The sequence below is a fragment of the Monodon monoceros genome, unplaced genomic scaffold (genome assembly GCF_005190385.1).
Source record: "Monodon monoceros isolate NGI ecotype Baffin Bay Population unplaced genomic scaffold, NGI_Narwhal_1 Super_Scaffold_7, whole genome shotgun sequence".
In the NCBI taxonomy this organism is placed as follows: domain Eukaryota; kingdom Metazoa; phylum Chordata; class Mammalia; order Artiodactyla; family Monodontidae; genus Monodon; species Monodon monoceros.
Genome location: NW_021703784.1, coordinates 53,264,415 through 53,280,895, shown reverse-complemented (window position 1 = coordinate 53,280,895; position 16,481 = coordinate 53,264,415). Strand labels below are relative to the sequence as shown.

At 42.8% G+C, this 16,481-nt stretch overlaps 1 protein-coding gene across 2 annotated transcripts in view; it reads right to left on the bottom strand.

Moving 5' to 3' along the window:
* PAK1 (p21 (RAC1) activated kinase 1) overlaps positions 1 to 6,700 on the bottom strand; it is a 155,063-nt gene extending 148,363 nt beyond the window's left edge. Inside the window, exon 1 of one of the 2 annotated variants that reach the window (XM_029209060.1) lies at positions 6,611 to 6,700. The gene's annotated coding sequence lies outside the window, so the exon portion shown is untranslated. Of the gene's footprint in view, positions 1 to 5,428; positions 5,612 to 6,610 lie in introns of those variants that run through there. The other variant, XM_029209061.1, reaches the window with a different exon arrangement.
* Positions 6,701 to 16,481: the final 9,781 nt, after the last annotated feature.

The following is a 16,481-nucleotide window of genomic DNA, read 5'->3' as shown; positions in this document are numbered from 1 at the left end:
ACTTTTTATAATTAAGACTTAGATAAATTTTAGAGAATTAATCAATACCAAACAAAATCATATTTATGAGGGATCAATGAACCTCTGGTTCTTCCTTGACTTGTTGCTACACTATTCCTAAAGAGGGGATAATCTGGAGGATCCTGGCACATAGAAGATTTCTCCCATCTCAAAGACTAGATGGGAGAGTGGAGGAAGTTATTTATGAGAGATAAAGCTTAACACTAAAGCAGAAAAATGTATTACATTATGTTAATAAATCTACATTGGCAAAGGAAAAATGAATATTCAGGCACAGGTGGCTCAGAACATGGATAAAGTCTGATCTCCCAACTTCAGTAAAGAAGTGTTATCCTATAAGTCTGCAATATCATGACCATCTGGCAGAGTTTTATCAGCAGTTATTTTTGGGGGGTTCAAACTGTGGACTTCAGTTGGGATTTCTTAGTGAGAAGAGGTTAGAGAGATTAGAAAGCAATCTAAAAGGACATTACTAGTGCCCCAAAGTCTAGCCCGATAGAGTTTAAAAGGCAATATGATATAGCGGCAAAAATAAAGTACATTTAGATTCAAAAAAATGTAGTTTTAAACCAATATTTAGTCATTTGCTAATGATGCGCCTTTGCGCAAGCCAATGGAAATATCTATTTCACATGGCTGTTGCGAAGACTGAACAAAACGCACCAGGGAGGGGCTTCCCTGGCGGCGCAGTGGTTGAGAGGCCGCCTGACGATGCAGGGGACACGGGTTCGTGCCCCGGTCCGGGAAGATCCCACATGCCGCGAGCGGCTAGGCCCGTGAGCCGTGGCCGCTGAGCCTGCGCGTCCGGAGCCTGTGCTCCGCAACGGGAGAGGCCACAACAGTGAGAGGCCCGCGTACCACACACACAAAAAATGCACCAGGGAAAGGTGCTATTCTTTTTCCTAATGAATGATAAACGTAAATCCATGTAAGTCTTTCTTCACCAGTCTTTCTACGCACAAAGAAAGAGAGGAGGCTAAATGAAGAAAGATTTTAACTCTCACAGCAGTACACTTACAAAACATTCCTACACCCGCCATACAGAAAAGTTAAAGCAGCTGGGGTAATGAACATGCCACATAACTGCTGGTATCAGATGGATACAGACTGGAACTGAGGTTTGCCACTTACTTTCTACAAAAGCTTAAACGAGTTCCCTTTGCCAGTCTGAGTTTCAACCTCCTTATCCATGATATAGAGATACTAGCAATCTTCTTACATGCTTATTTTGAAGATTGGAAAAAATATCTCCCATAGTATCTGGTACATAACAGTTGTTCAATAATGTAAGCGGCTGTTAATAAGTTTACCACCACCTAACAACCAGCTAACAAATTATACTTTTCAAAAGTTTCTTTACATTCAATGTTTTTTCAGTTGCTTCATAGCTGTAAGCTAGTCATAGCAACTGTTACTAACCCTATTTTACAGTTAGGACAAAAGGCACAAAGATAAAATTACTTCCATAAGGTCATGCAGTAATATAGAGACTAAATTAAGGTCTCCTGACTTTCTCTGGGTTTTATTACCCACCCCACCCCAAATTATAACATTAGTCCTTAGGAATTAAAATGAAACAGCATATTCTTTTTGATAAACTTAAACTTCTCTCTTTACTATTTAAAAAAAAAAAAGTTTTTTCCCTACTTTCTAGTCATGATTTAGAAAGATAAAAAGGGGGGAAAGGAAAATTCATTAACAACAGAATTGAGAATTATCTCAAATTAGCAACTGCTGATTCTACCTTGATTTTTGTTTTAGTTTTCCCCAATAAAGCCATCAACCTCTTAATTAAAAGATTTTGAAGTCTGCTTATCAAAATGATGCTTGTTTGATAAACGATTCCAAAACTGAGAAAAAAAATTAGAAAGCTTTGTCCCATCTTTATGAGTATGCATCACTTTATCCCTCTATTTAATTTCTTCATTTCCACACTTATCACATCATGTTTTAGTATCTTTAACTCCTTAAGGACTTGAACCACATCCTATGGATATCTGAACATCCTGTCCAAGCATGGGACCTGGCATATGGTAGAGAAGGACTCAACAAGTGTTTACAAATAAATGAATCAACAAATGAAGCCAATCTCCCAGAGGGAAGTTAGGAAAGGAGAAAACTGGATATGGTATCTTAGGGCTAATAAGAAAGTGAAAGAAACAAAACATTTTAAGAGCTTCACAAGGAAGAGAAACCTTTGTGTGGAGTCAAACAGGCCCTTGTATGGCTTTAAGCATCACTAGAGAAAGACAAAAACCACAGCAGATCAGGAAGAGATAGTTTCAAGTTAAAAGGTTCAAAATCAGGGTGCTTATTTAAACTTGCAAAACCACTTGCAAGTTCCCAAGAAACAATCCTGGCCTAGGATATTTTAAGTGCAATTTTAAGGTCCTGGCTGAAAGAAAAAAAAAAAAAAAAATCCTCCAGGCTTCGGTGGAGAAAGACAGATGTAAAAGGGAAGAAAAGCTCAATCTAAAATAAATCCCCCAAAATGTTAGAATCCACTTGGCTTTGCATATTGGAGTGTGGTTCCTCTTCCTACTGAGAACTATTCTTGAATAAACCCCCAACGTAGCAGCTGGCAATAAATGGGATTAAATCATTTTTATATTATTCATTCAACAAATATTTGAGTGCCTGCTATATACAGTCACTATTCTAGGCCTTGGGATTAAAGCAGTAAATAAAACAAAATTCTCTGCTTTCAGGAAGCTTTCAATCAAGTGGCAAAAATAGATGATATGGAATGGAATGGAGTATAATAGGATAGGATGGAATGGAATGGAACAGAATGGAATAGATGGAATGGAATGTCAGGCAGTTTGTACCCTGGAAGAAAAAGGAGGGAGGGGGGAGGAGGGGAGGTGGCAAGGAGCTGGTCTTACCAAAAGCAGATCTTTTAACCCAGTGATTCTCAAACTTTAGCAAGTATCAGAATCACCTGGAGGACATGTTAAAGCAAATATTTGGAGTCCCCAGCCCTAGAGTTTTTCGTTTGTAGGTCTGGAATGGGACAAACAACTTGCAATTCTAACAAATTTCCAGATTGTATTGATGCTGCTGGTGCAGAGACCACACTTGGAGCTAATTATTCTAACCCAAAGAATTAGGTAACCTCTAACTCATGGGTCTTGACTTGCTTCTTTATTCATACATTCACTTCAAACACTTATTCACTGCCAGAAGCTTTGCTAGGCACTAGGACTAAACAGATCCTGCCCTCAAGAAATTCACAGGTTCATGGAAAAGACAGGCACAAACTCAAATATTTGCAATAGAGAGCTATAGAGACCTCTAAGAGTGGTCTGTACATGAGCCAGAGGGTGGAAGAGCAACTCATTCTATGGAGGTAATAGGAGGAGAAACTAAGGGACTGCTTCCCAGAGGTCCAACAAGCACTTCTCCACAGGCAGGTACAGGGTGGCATTCCAGGCAGAAAGAACAGCACATGCAAAAGCAGAGATGAGAAGAAAGTGGCAAGGGAGTTACAGAAAGTGAGGCTGCAAAGGCTGGCAGTATTCTAATCTCTGAGAGCTTCTTACTCATGTCAAAGTGTATAAAATTTTATCTTTAGGCAATGACTAGTCGGGGTGGGGATAAATCACTGGGTTTTGTTTTACAAAGATCTCTCTGGATACACAGTGCCCTCCTTTTAGAAAGCACTCCTTCCTCCAAACCTAGCACAGGGCCTCATAACATGTGCTTAGTAAATGTATACTGAATTGAACTGAACAAGCTCTTTGTCAAGTGCTATTTTATAGATGAGAAGCAGGTCACCACCTTCCCTGAAGGACTCACTTTGGCCAGGACAAGACCTGAAAAACAGGTCCAGCAGCCTCAATTATTGCACACCACTCCCTGTACAACTGGAGTACAGACTAGGGAAAGCCTTCATTGTTTACATGTCTACCTCACCCACTAGACTTTGAGCTCTTTGAAGACAGGGAGTGTCTTAATAGATTCTAAATCCCCATAGCCCTAGCAGGAGACCTGAAACACAGCTCTCCAGACTCCAGTAACGTCGGGTAAATGAGTGACTGAATAAGCAAATTTACCAGATAGACCCATGAGCTAATGTAGGTAAGCTTCAGCGAATGTTTCAGGGTCCATCACTCCAAAACCCCTTCTGAGAAGCAGAGTTTCTAGTTGAGGTGAGGTGGATTTCATATGCACCTGATTTGGGATTTCCCAAATAGGAACAAAAAAATGTTACAAGTGCTGTGGTAGAAATCCTACCAGGCCTCTGAGGGACCCAGTGAGAAAGTTTTGCCTGAGAGGAGTATGGGGCAGATGCCAGCAAAGACTTCACACTAGGGGTAGTGGGGTGGGGGGATGCTTCAGTAGAGTCTTGAAAACTAAGTCGGTGGTAGACATCTGCCTGTTTCTAGGGCACAAGAGCAAACTCCTGGAACTTTAAGACTGGAAGTCACCTGCTCAAGGTCACACAGGAAGTAGATGAAGTCATAAGGTAAGACCAATGAGGAGGCATCTGTGTACTGTTGACTCCTGTTTTCTCCTGATAAAGTTGAGAGAACCCAAAGACACAGTAGGCAAAATTAAAGATTTTTCTCAGGAACAGCTCTTAAAATAAAGGCTAGGCTAGTGGATTCGAATTTTTATTGGTAACCATAGTACTAACCCTTCCCTTCACCTTTCACAGTTCGGGGGGGCGGGGGGGGAGCATAAGACAGTTACCCAAAGGGCTTAACAAACAACAAGCACTTGGCTCCCAACACCCACAAACACCCAAAACTTCCCAAGTATTCTTCCAAAACACTCCCGGTAATGTTTGCTGTGAAAATATTCAATACAGTAAAGACTATAATAATCACGTCTTTTGAAATGGAATAATGAACATAAAGTAACTCCAATTCTCCTTTCCCCGTTTGTTTTTAACTCCACATGTTACAGAGTATTCCCGGGGTGGGGGAGGGGCAGCACAAGTCAAGCACTATCCACTCGTATTTTTCAAGGAGTTCAACTCTATAGGTGATTCCCCACCACGGCCTGGACAGGGGTGATTTTTTCGTGCACAATGAATCTGACGCCGCCTTGCTAGGCTTTCCCGTCGCGGGCCAGGGTTAGGATCGGAGGACCACAAAGTTCGGGAGGGAGTCGCTCCCGGGGCCGGACCTGTCGGATCTCCCGTCCCCTCCCCTGCCCCTGTCTTCCCCCGGGCCCCTCAGGGCCCCAGGCGTCCGAGGCCGGCGGCTGCGCCGGTTAGTACACAGGGGGCCTTTGTTGGTCCGACAGAAGCGGCCAGCCTCGCAGGGGCCGCCCCCGCCTCGCCTCACCTGGCGCCCCCGTCCAACCGGCCCCACCGCGGAGAATGAATGGGCCCCAGCGCCCCACCCCGCGCCGCCCCAGCCCCACAGCCAGGGGTACCGGGCGGGAGGCCGGCTCTCACCTTCCGCGCACGTTCGGCTCGACTCGGCTCCTCCTCCTTCTCCTGCTCGGAGGCGGCGGCCGAGCCCGGGAGTGAGTGCGCGAGTGCACGAGGGGACGCTTCACTTTCTCCCTCCCGCCGCCGCCGCCGCCGCCGCCGCCGCCGCTGCTCTCTCGGCGCCTCCCCACCCCGCTCGCGCCGGGGAGTCCCTCAGGACTGGGCGGGGGTGGGGGGTGGTCAGCGACCGTGGGGGGAGTCGGATAGGGGGGAGGCGGAGGGAGCTAGGCGACTCGGCTGAGGGGGGTGCGTGCTCCCAGGGTCAGAGATGTGAGGAGCTCGGGTGGCCTCTGGGGGAGGAGGTGGGGAGACAGAGAGTTCTTTGAGGGGCTCTCGCGAGCGCGGGGCTTCTTGAAAGAGGGGATAAGAGTCTGAGGGAAAGCGTCTGTGGAGTAGGACAGCAGAGCCGGGGTGGGAGGGGGCGGGTAGGCGCGACAGACGATTAGAGGGGGAGGGGGGAACCGTGAGGGGGCGTCTACGGTGCTGCCGACACCTTGGACTCTAGCTGCAGCTGCAGCCGCTGCAGGGCCGCCTCCCCAACCTAAGCCGAGCTATTGTACGCCGGTCCCCGGGCCGACCGCCTCGCCCACCGGCCCCCGCCCTTTCCCCCGCGAGGCTTAGGCGCCGGCGTTGCCCGGCTCGGCCCGCCTCCCGCAGGTGGGAGGGGGCGGGGAGGGCTGGACAGACCTACGTGAGCGAGGCCAACCGGGGGGGAGCGGGGGGAGCAAGCTCCTCGAATGACGTCATCGGTGCATGACGCAAGAGGCTGGGGAATCACCCGGCCGCCGCGTGACGTCATTGCACCCGCGTCTCACCTCGAGCCCCGCACACTATACAGGGGCAGGCCCCTTGGACGCGGGAAGGCTTTGGGACGGTTTCTGGGGGCGTTAGTGGTGTGTCGAAGAAGATGGCTCATCCCCCAGTCTTATGGTCCTCTTCAGGTTATAAAGCACCACGGCATCTGCTAGCTCTTTGCCAAGCGCTGAATTTGGAAACTACCCCATCTCCTGGGACCTCAGAGCCAGACATTTATTATACTGTTTCTTTTTTTCTGGAGAGGGTAAGGGGGTAAAGAAATGATAATGGAGGTTTCAACTGCTGTTACAGACAGAAAAGAATGGGCTTCTTTTCCCGCTTTTCTCCTACCTGAAGGCTACATTCAACGCAAAGCTTTTTCCTGAGCTCGGGTTCTGTATCTCCCAGTGCCTCTTCTATTTTCCAATGCAGTGCTTCCAAACCCCACTGTACCTCAAATTCCACATGATCCAAACTGAAACATTAGTGACGAAGGGTTTGGAATCAGATTGCTTTGCTTCAAATTCCAGCTATACAAATGTTAGTGACAGGACCTTAACATTTCTAAGCCACAGTTTCTCTATACGAGTGTATCTTAACTTGATCTCTTTAAGCCTCAGTTTTACCATAATAATAGCAAGTGCAATTTAGCATGTATTAAGCCCTTTGAAATGTTGGCTATTCCTACTACGTTTTTCCCCCAAGCTTGCAACTCACATTACTTTCTGGTCTTACAGAACGGACTGCCATCCAGCAGTCCACTGACCCAGAAACCTGAACATAGCCCCCCATTCTTCCTCTCTCAACACTCTTATCAAATTGGTCACCAAGTCCTAACTATTTCTCAAGTCCTTGCCCTTCACTCACTACCATCACCTAGACAAATGGAGCAGCTTTCAGTCTCTCCAGATTCAACCCATTCCTACTGGTGACCAGAACGTCCTTTTAAAACCACAGATCTGATGTCTTCCCCTGTTTAAATACTCTGAAAGGGTTTTGTTGCTTTCAGGATAAAATCTAAACTCCTTAACTTGGCACTGTACAACCTTGGTGATTACACCAGCCTTTCTAGCTTCATCTCACATGGTATATCTTTTGTTCCAGCCACACTGAAATGATACTTAATGTTCTTTGAACACACATTGCTTCATGTATCTAGCCCTTCTCTCTTTATCTCACTGGCCAACACCTATTCATTCTACAAAGCCCAGCTCAAATGTCCTTTTCATTTGTTCATTAAACTAATGTTTCTTAAGTTTCCCTGAGCCTTCACAATGCTGTAATCTTATAATACTTCCATGCCTTTAATGGCATGTAGCAGACAGCATAGTAACTTTCTTTGTGTATCTGAGGCCCTGAGCTCCTTGAGAGCAAGTCATATGCCTACCCGTACTATCCATATCCCCAGTATCTAGAATAGTGCCTGACATATAGTAAGAATCAGTGTTATGAAAATGTATTTAATAAATGCTCACAAAGTACTTACCTTGTGCCAGATACTATTCTAAGCACCCTCTCTTTTAAACCTCTAACAACCCTTTGAGATAGACTACTGTTATCCCCCTATTTTATTGGTGAGGAAACTGAGGTACAGAGGGGTTAAGTAACTTAGCCCAAGATCATAACCCAGTAAATTAATTCTAATCTAAACTGTTTTTGCATGGTCTCAGTGGTGGGCAGAATAGTGGCTCCCTAAAAATGTTCACATCCCAATCCCCAGAGCCTATGAATATATTACCTTCAACGACAAAAGGGATTTTGCAGGTGTGATTAAATTAAAGATCTTGAGATGAGGAGGTTATTCTGGATTGTCCAGGTGGATTCAGTGTAATCACAAGGATCCTTAAACGTGGGAAAAGTAGGCAGAAGAGTGAGGAAGAGGTAGATTAGACTACGTAAGAGGTCAGATGTGAGATGTGATTCAATGTGAGGAGCACTCCATCCACCTTTTGAAGACAGAGGAAGAGAGCTACCAACTAAGGAATAAAAACAACTCCAAAAGCTGGAAAAGGCAAGAAAACAGATTGTTCCTTGGAACCTCCAGCAAGGAACAGAGCCCTGCCAACACTGTGATTTTAGCCCAGTGATACTAATTTCAGACTTCCAGACCACAGAACTGTAAAATAATGAATGTTTGCTGTATTAAGCCACTACAGTTGTGATAGTTTGTTACAGCAGCAATAGGAAACTGACACAGTCTCAAGTCAAGTGTGACTGCTTATGCTAACAAGTGGGAAGGGGTCCTTGTTAGAGGTGCCAGGTTCTCAGTTGCATCCACCCAAATATCTCCATCCCAGGCCTCATCCCACTCCCCATAGGAACGCTGACTTTAGCATAAGAGAACAGTCAAGGGGTCTCTGAAACCCCAACTATTACATTCTGGGCCTGATTTTCAGCACAATCTGCTCTCTAGCTGCAGGAAAAGAGGGTTTTTAAAAAATCTTCCATGTAGGTCTTCTGGATCTCATACATGTCCTGAATTGATAGGTGGATGACCTGAGCCTGAATTTCTCTTTCTTCAGGGCTTTTAAGATAGTTCCAGTCAATTCCATGAATTATAATTAACATTACTCCCATCCCATTCAAGTGCTAGAGCATGCATTCTCAATAATGACAATATCAACCTCCAAGGAAGTGAAAACTTGTTCTTAGTTGGGCAAAACGCATCTTAGATTTTATAATGGTTTGTGTCCTCCAAAGCTCAACCCTATTTGACAAAATCTTATTCCTTAGTATTTCATTTCCCTGGCTAGGGATAATTTATTGAGTTATAATTGATATACAACATATTATTCATTTTAGGTGTACAACATAATGATTTGATACATGTATATATTATGAAATGATTGCCACCATAAGTTCAGTTAACATCCATCACCATATACAGTTACAATTTTTGTTTCTTGTGATGAGAATTTTTAAGACATACTCTCTTAGCAACTTTCAAATATGCAAAACAGTATGTTTAACTATAGTCACCATACTGTACATTACATTTCCCAGACTTATTTATAACTGGAAGGCTGTACCTTTTGATCACCTTCACCTCTTTTGCCCACCTCCCACCCAGAATACTTTAAATTAATTTAATTTTTCTCCCTAGGGGGACAATATTTTTTTAAATGGCTGAGAATCCCTGTGCTAGAGCTACTACATAATCTGGTGTATTCCTTCCACTTGTACTTCCAGTCTTCCACAGGTGAAGAGTTTAGTCGTTGTGACTGCACAGCATATCAGGGGTTATCACTGCTCAACTTATCAAAAGCAGAGTCCTTGTTGCCATCTGATCAGTGAGTGATTCAGTTCCAGAATCCATCCTGAGGGTGTTCACTCTGAGGTCACTCCTGGTATCAGCTAACTAAGTTTAGATTTCCCAAAAAGCAGAGCCTAAGATAAATACTTGGGTTCAGGTAGTTTATTTGGGAGGTGATCCTAGAAAACAGAAATGAGACGGGGGAAGGGAAAACCAATGTAGAGTGTGTTATTGAGGGTCTCACTTCTGCCATAACCTCAGAGAAACATATAGAACGTCTCCCAGATTAGAACCATCTGAGAGGACTTCCCTGGTGGCTCAGTGGTTAGGAAACTGCCTGCCAATGCAGGCGACAGGGGTTCGAGCCCTGGTCCTGGAAGATCCAACATGCCGCAGAGCAACTAAGCCCGTGCGCCACAACTACTGAGCCTGTGCTCTAGAGCCCACGAGCCACAACTACTGAGTCCACGTGCCACAACTACGGAAGCCCGCGCACCTAGAGCCTGTGCTCCGCAACAAGAGAAGCCACGGCAGTGAGAAGCCCACGCACCGCAACCAAGAGTAGCCCCTGCTCGCCGCAACTAGAGAAAGCCCATGCGTAGCAACAGAGACCCAACGCAGCCAAAAATAAATTAATTAGTTAATTAATTTTTTTTAAAAAAAAGAGGGCTTCCCTGGTGGCGCAGTGGTTGAGAGTCCGCCTGCCGATGCAGGGGACACGGGTTTGTTCCCCGGTCCGGGAAGATCCCACATGCCGCGGAGCGGCTGGGCCCGTGAGCCATGGCCGCTGAGCCTGCGCGTCCGGAGCCTGTGCTCTGCAACGGGAGAGGCCACAACAGTGAGAGGCCCGCGTACCGCAAAAAAAAAAAAAAGAACCGTCTGAGAGATGAGAGCTTTTATCCACAGGCTTCCATCCCTATTTGAATGATGATTGCCCCCAGGGCTGTTGACTCCCAAGGACCTTGTGACTTTGCTTGCAGGGCTACAGGTATCAGAGAAGGTCCTAAGGCAGAATAAGGAAAGATGTAAAGTGTATACTTGAGGTGACACACTAGCACCATGAGGAGAGTTGGAACTGTTTTCCAAAATTTCAGCTGAACTTAGATGTGGGTTAAAGGAATATGACAAGTACCAGAGATATCTGCCACAGACTAAGTGGGTTTCTTTTATAGTTTCACATTATAAAACCAACTTTAGTAGATAACACCAAACCTATGTTCCAAAATAATTGAACTAATTTACACTTCCACCAGCAATGAGAGTTCCAGCTGTTCCACATGCCCACCAGTACTTGGCATTATCAATCTTTATTATTTTAATCATTTGGTGGGTATGTAGTGATATCATATTATGTTTATCTGCATTCCTTTGATTACTAATCAGGTTGAAAACCTGTTCATAAGTTTGTTGGTCATTTGGATATCCTATTTTGTGAAGTGTCTGTTCAGATCTTTTGCTCAAGTTTTTAATATCAACTTTTTTGGAGTATAAATTACATGTGATAAAAATACACCTATTTTAAGTGTTTAGCTTGATGATTTATGACAAATGTTTATTCCTTGTAACCACTACCATACCCATTCTGACCCAGAAATTTCCCTTGTGCCCCTTTACTGTCAATCCCCTACCCCCTGCCCCACCCTGGCAACCAATGATCTACTATCACTGTAACTTAATTTTGCCTATTCTAGAATTTCATGTAAATGGAACCGTATGTACTTCTTTGTGTCTAGTTTCTTTCACTCAGCATAATGTTTTTGAGATCATCCATGTTGTTCATGTGTCAGTCGGTACTTCCTTTTCATTGTTGAGTAGTATTCCATTGTATGGATATACTACCACTAGTTTATCCATTTAACTGTTGATGGGCATTTCAAGTTTTTGGCTATTATGAATAAAGCTACTATGATCATTCATGTACAAGTCGTTATGTGGATATATATTTTCATTTCTTTTGGATATGAAATGAATGGGTTGTAGAATGAATGCATATTTAACTCTAAAAGAATTGCTAAATTGTCTTCCAAAATAGTTATGCCACTCAGTGTCCTTTTCACATGTCCCCATCTTTCTTCGAGCACTTCCTTGCTTTTTGGCCCAAGAGGTTCCAGGCTCTTCTTGCACTTTCTTTGACCCAGTCCTCAAATAAGTCATGTCTCCAAAGAGTTCTTATTCCTTTCATTGAAGAACAGTATTTACAAGCCAAGACCTGTGCACTAGCTGAGTTCGTTACTGGGGAGAGTCACTGTTCCCAGGTGCTCTCGGTATATATAAGACTCCAAGCAGACTCACTCTCACTCTCCTTCTGGCCTTTGAAAAGCGTGGCACCAGGAATTCTATAGCCACAAGGAAATGAATTCTGCCAACAACTTGAGGGAGCTTGGAAGCCTCTGATGATAATGCAAACTGTCAACACCATGTTTGTAGTCTTCTGAGACCCTGAGGAAAGGACCTGCCTAAGTCGTCCACAGACTTCTGACCCACAGAAACTAAGATGATAAATATGCGTTGTTTTAAGCCACAAAGTTTGTGGCAATTTACTGAGCAATAGAAAACTAATACAGGAGGGGTAGGAAAGAAAGCTCCACCAGTTAAAGGCACTCATGAAAGTTTGGGAAGGCAGAAGTGAGGCAGAGGTCATCTTCTTGCTGCTTTGGCTACTGCTGCTGGAAGGAACAGTTATGGAGACTTTGGGTTTTTCTGTAACAGTATCTCAGTGGCTACTCATTAACTTTGTGCTTATCTCGAGGTAGTTGTTGTCGCAGCAGCAGCAGCATCCTGACCCCTCAGTTGTATATTCTTGAAAATCAGTAGCTCCATTGGTGGACTTCTGATCCCCTTGCTCCCTAATTGTACAAAAGGTGGCAGTTCCACTGGCAAGTCAGTTTGGCAGTGTTGTTCTGAGAGTTATTCCTGAAGGTCCAGCCTATAACTTACTCCTCCTAAATTTGCAACAACTTTAAAAGTACCTCATTTTTCTTTAAACCGTTTTCGACTAACAATAGCTTGGGCGCTTTTTGCTTCCTGCATCTAAAGCTTACTGATATACCCATCTTTGCTTGAGCTAGTTTAAAAGGCTTCCTGTTCCCTGTAGCCAAGTGATCCCAATCTAAGATACCAATGAGGCCACTAAAATTGATGGTTGCAACAAGCAGGGGAGGGGAACTGAGGAGTTCAGTGAGGCAGGGCTAGGGCTAATTCATTCAACCAACACATCTCATCCCCTGCTCTTTGTTGGGGCCTGGAAATAAAGAGATGGATCATGAATACCCTTGCCCTCAAAGAGCACAAAATCTAGTGGGGAGACAAACACATATATGAATAAGTCATAGTACAACATGTTATGACTTGTAAAGGAATTAGTTAAATGTAGTGACAGCCCAGAGAAGACAACAATAATTCTGCCTCCCCAGGGGTATTGAGATGGCCTTTGAGCTGGGTCTCATAGGATGAGTGAGTCTAAAAAGAAGGAAGAGAAAAAAGACCCACTACCCACAAGCCTTGCTGAACCCAGAGTAAGTCAGTCACTTTCAATTCATCATTCCATTTAACCCTCACAACATCCCCATATATAGGTATTATTATCTCTTTTTTATAAATAAGCTGGGCCCCAAAGAGGTTAATAATTTGACAGTGTCACACAACTGAATATAATAGGAAACAGTCCATAGGATCTACTGTAGAAAATGGATAAAAATACAGCATAAAATATTTATTTCAGGGTATGAAATCATTTGAAGAATCATTGGGAATGCTAAAGATAAAGACTCCAGGCTGAGCTTTCAGGAGTGACTCCCAAGTCCTACTGGTGGGAGCCACCAACGGAGCTGTTGCCCTCCCACAGAAGCCTCTCTTAAGGCTGCTGGCTCCAGAACCGTGCCATCTCCTGCAGTTCATACCAGCACAAATGGTTACCTTGTACCCTGCCTCTCTCCCCACTTAACTCAGTTCCAAACTCAAGTCTTGCTAGGATACATCTTATCTGTGAATCCTAGTTGGAAACAAGTCTAGGAAATGTGATTTGGTTTTCCAGCCTCCAGTACAGGAAGACATACCAGAAGGCAGCTGCACGGGATGTTGAATAAATCAATCCATAATTTCTGCCACATTTAGTTTGGTAGGCTTAAGAATATTGATTCAAAAAAACAGTAAAATGGGGACTTCCCTGGTGGTCCATTGGTTAAGACTTCGCACTCTCAGTGCAGGGGGCCTGGATTCGATCCCTAGTCAGGGAACTAGATCCCACATGCTGCAACTAAGAGCCCACATGCCGCAACTAAAGATCCCGTGTGTCACAACTAAGACCCGGTGCAACCAAATAAATAAATATATATATATATATTTTTAAAAACACTAAAATGATTAATAATGCCAATCATGTGGACACTCTTATATACTACCGGGGGAAGTGTAAACTGACATAAACTTATTGGAAGTTACTTTGAAAGCATCTAATAATATTTAAAGCATGTATCTACTATGGCCCAGCAACAGCACTTTTAGGATTCTATCCTACCAAGGGAAAAAAAAATAGGACAAATACATGAAGTTTAAGAATGCTTCCTGCAGTACTGTGACTACATAAATCTGGAAACAACCTCATATCCATCAATAGGTGACTAATTAATCGAATGATACATCCATACAGCAGAATACTATACAGGCATTAAACAGAATTAAATGGATCTGTATGTACTGCCCTAAAAAGATGTCCTTTATTGTTGTTGAGTGCAAAAAAACAAGCTGTAAGAAATTTGTATAATATAATCTCATTTTTTGTTTTTTAAAATGAAGGTAAATGATATATCAGTATAAGTATAGGAAAAATTGCTAGTAGTGCTTACTCTTGGGAATTGGAAAGGGGAAGGTAGGGGGACTGGACTTTTACACAATTTATATAATTTTTTAAAGCTGAGGATTATAGGTAAGATTTGCTTTTCTTGGTTTAATTTTCAGTATTTTTCTTATATATATATATGTGGGGTGTGTGTTGTGTGTCTTTGAAACTTTTTTCAAAGGATAATCTAATACATTTTAAAATATTTTAATTGAAGTATAGTTGACATAATATTATGTTAGTTTCAGGTATACTACATAGTGATCTGACAATCAAATACATTACAAAATGATCACCATGACAAGGCCAGTAACCACCTGTCACCATATAAATTATTACAGTATTATTGATTATATTCCCTATGCTGTATATTACATCCCAATGAGCTATTTATTTAATAACTGGAAGTTTGTATCTCTTAATTCCCTTCACTTATTTCGCCCCACTTCCCCACCTCTGACAACCACCAGTTTGCTCTCTGTATCTGTAAGTCTGTTCCTGTTTTGTTTTTTTGTTTGTTTTGTGTTTTGAGATTCCACATATAAGTGCAATTATACAGTATTTGTCTTCCTCTGTCTGACTTATTTTGCTTAATTTAATACCCTCTAGGTCCATTCATGTTGTTGCAAATGGCAAGATTTCATTCTTTTTTATGGTTGAGTAATATTTCATTGTGTATGTATACCACATCTTCTTTATCCATTCAGCTATCAATGGACATTTAGGCTACTTCCTAGAAATAAAAACAAAATCTGAAAGGTGTGGTTCTCCAGATGGTTCTCCTGATTCTCCAGGTAGGTAGAAAGATCCATGCTGAGGCCCAAATCTGCAGGGTCAGTAAGAGTTAAAAATGTAACTTGACTCTGCCCTGCTGGGTAGAGGAACAAGTCGGGGGTGATATGCATTTGGGAATTGAGTGAACATCTGCAAGTCCATGGAGGGGAAGGTGTGCCCAGGTCCTTATGTCTCCATAGAGATGAGTCTGCCATGAGGGCCTAGGCATGGTAATAGGCCCTAGGGTTATGAAGATAAGTAATATAATCCTTGTTCTCAAAATGTTTACTGCCCAAAGAACAATAATACCAATGAAAATTTATATCTGAAATCATAATTTTTACATAGATCTGTATAGCCCTTAACAATTTACAAAACACTTTTCTTCTCCCTTGATTCTCTCAACAGCCCTGTGAAGGAGATATGGCAAGAGTCATGTCCCCATTTCACAGATGAGAAAACCGAGGCCCAGAAGAGAAAGTGACTCATTCAAAGTGCATATACCAACTGCATTTTACCAACTGCTTTTATAACCATTAATTAGTTCACTAGGGACAAAGCCAGGCCTAAGAGAAGGGCTTGGGGAGAGTGGTACTGGGCTCCAGTACTGTGTGTAGTGTGTTCCTGTGATGCAGCCCATTCAGCTGCTTGATCCAAGAATTCCATCCAACTCAACAACATGTACGGGGCCAGTTATGCTCTGTTCCAAAGGACAAGGCTGTTCAGCCATCAGTATGAGAACAAAAGGATCTCTACCTTGCTCTGTCCTCTGACTGTTAGTCCTACAGTCCTGTGTTATTTTGCATTTTCTGACTTTGCACTAGTGTTCACATTATTGTATTCAAGTGTTTTGTTTTGCTTCTCACTAGAATATTAATCCCCATAATGGTAAGCATGCTTAATTATTTGGTGTCTTCTAAGACTGTGTCTCTCTCTTTTGTTACTTTTTTCAGCTGCCACCTTCAGTAAAACTACAATTTATACATGTAATGGAAACAAGTTTTATAAAACAGTACTTATCCTTAATCTGAGAAATGTATCCTGATATTTTGTATTGTATTCTATAGAATTTCACTTTTTACTAGTCTCTTAAATATAATCCAGGGTTGGATTCCGGAACAGAAAAAACATTAGTGAAAAACAGGTGCAAGCCAAGTAAAATCTATAGTTTAGTTAATAATATTGTACCAATGTTAATCTCTCAGTTTTGGTAAATGTGCCATGGTGATGTAAGATGTTAACATTTTAGGGGAAGCTGGGTGAAAATATGTAGAAACTTTCTGAAGTATCTTTGCAACTTATCTGTAGATCTGAAGTTACTCCAAAAGAAAAAGTTTATTAAAAAAAATACCAAATGT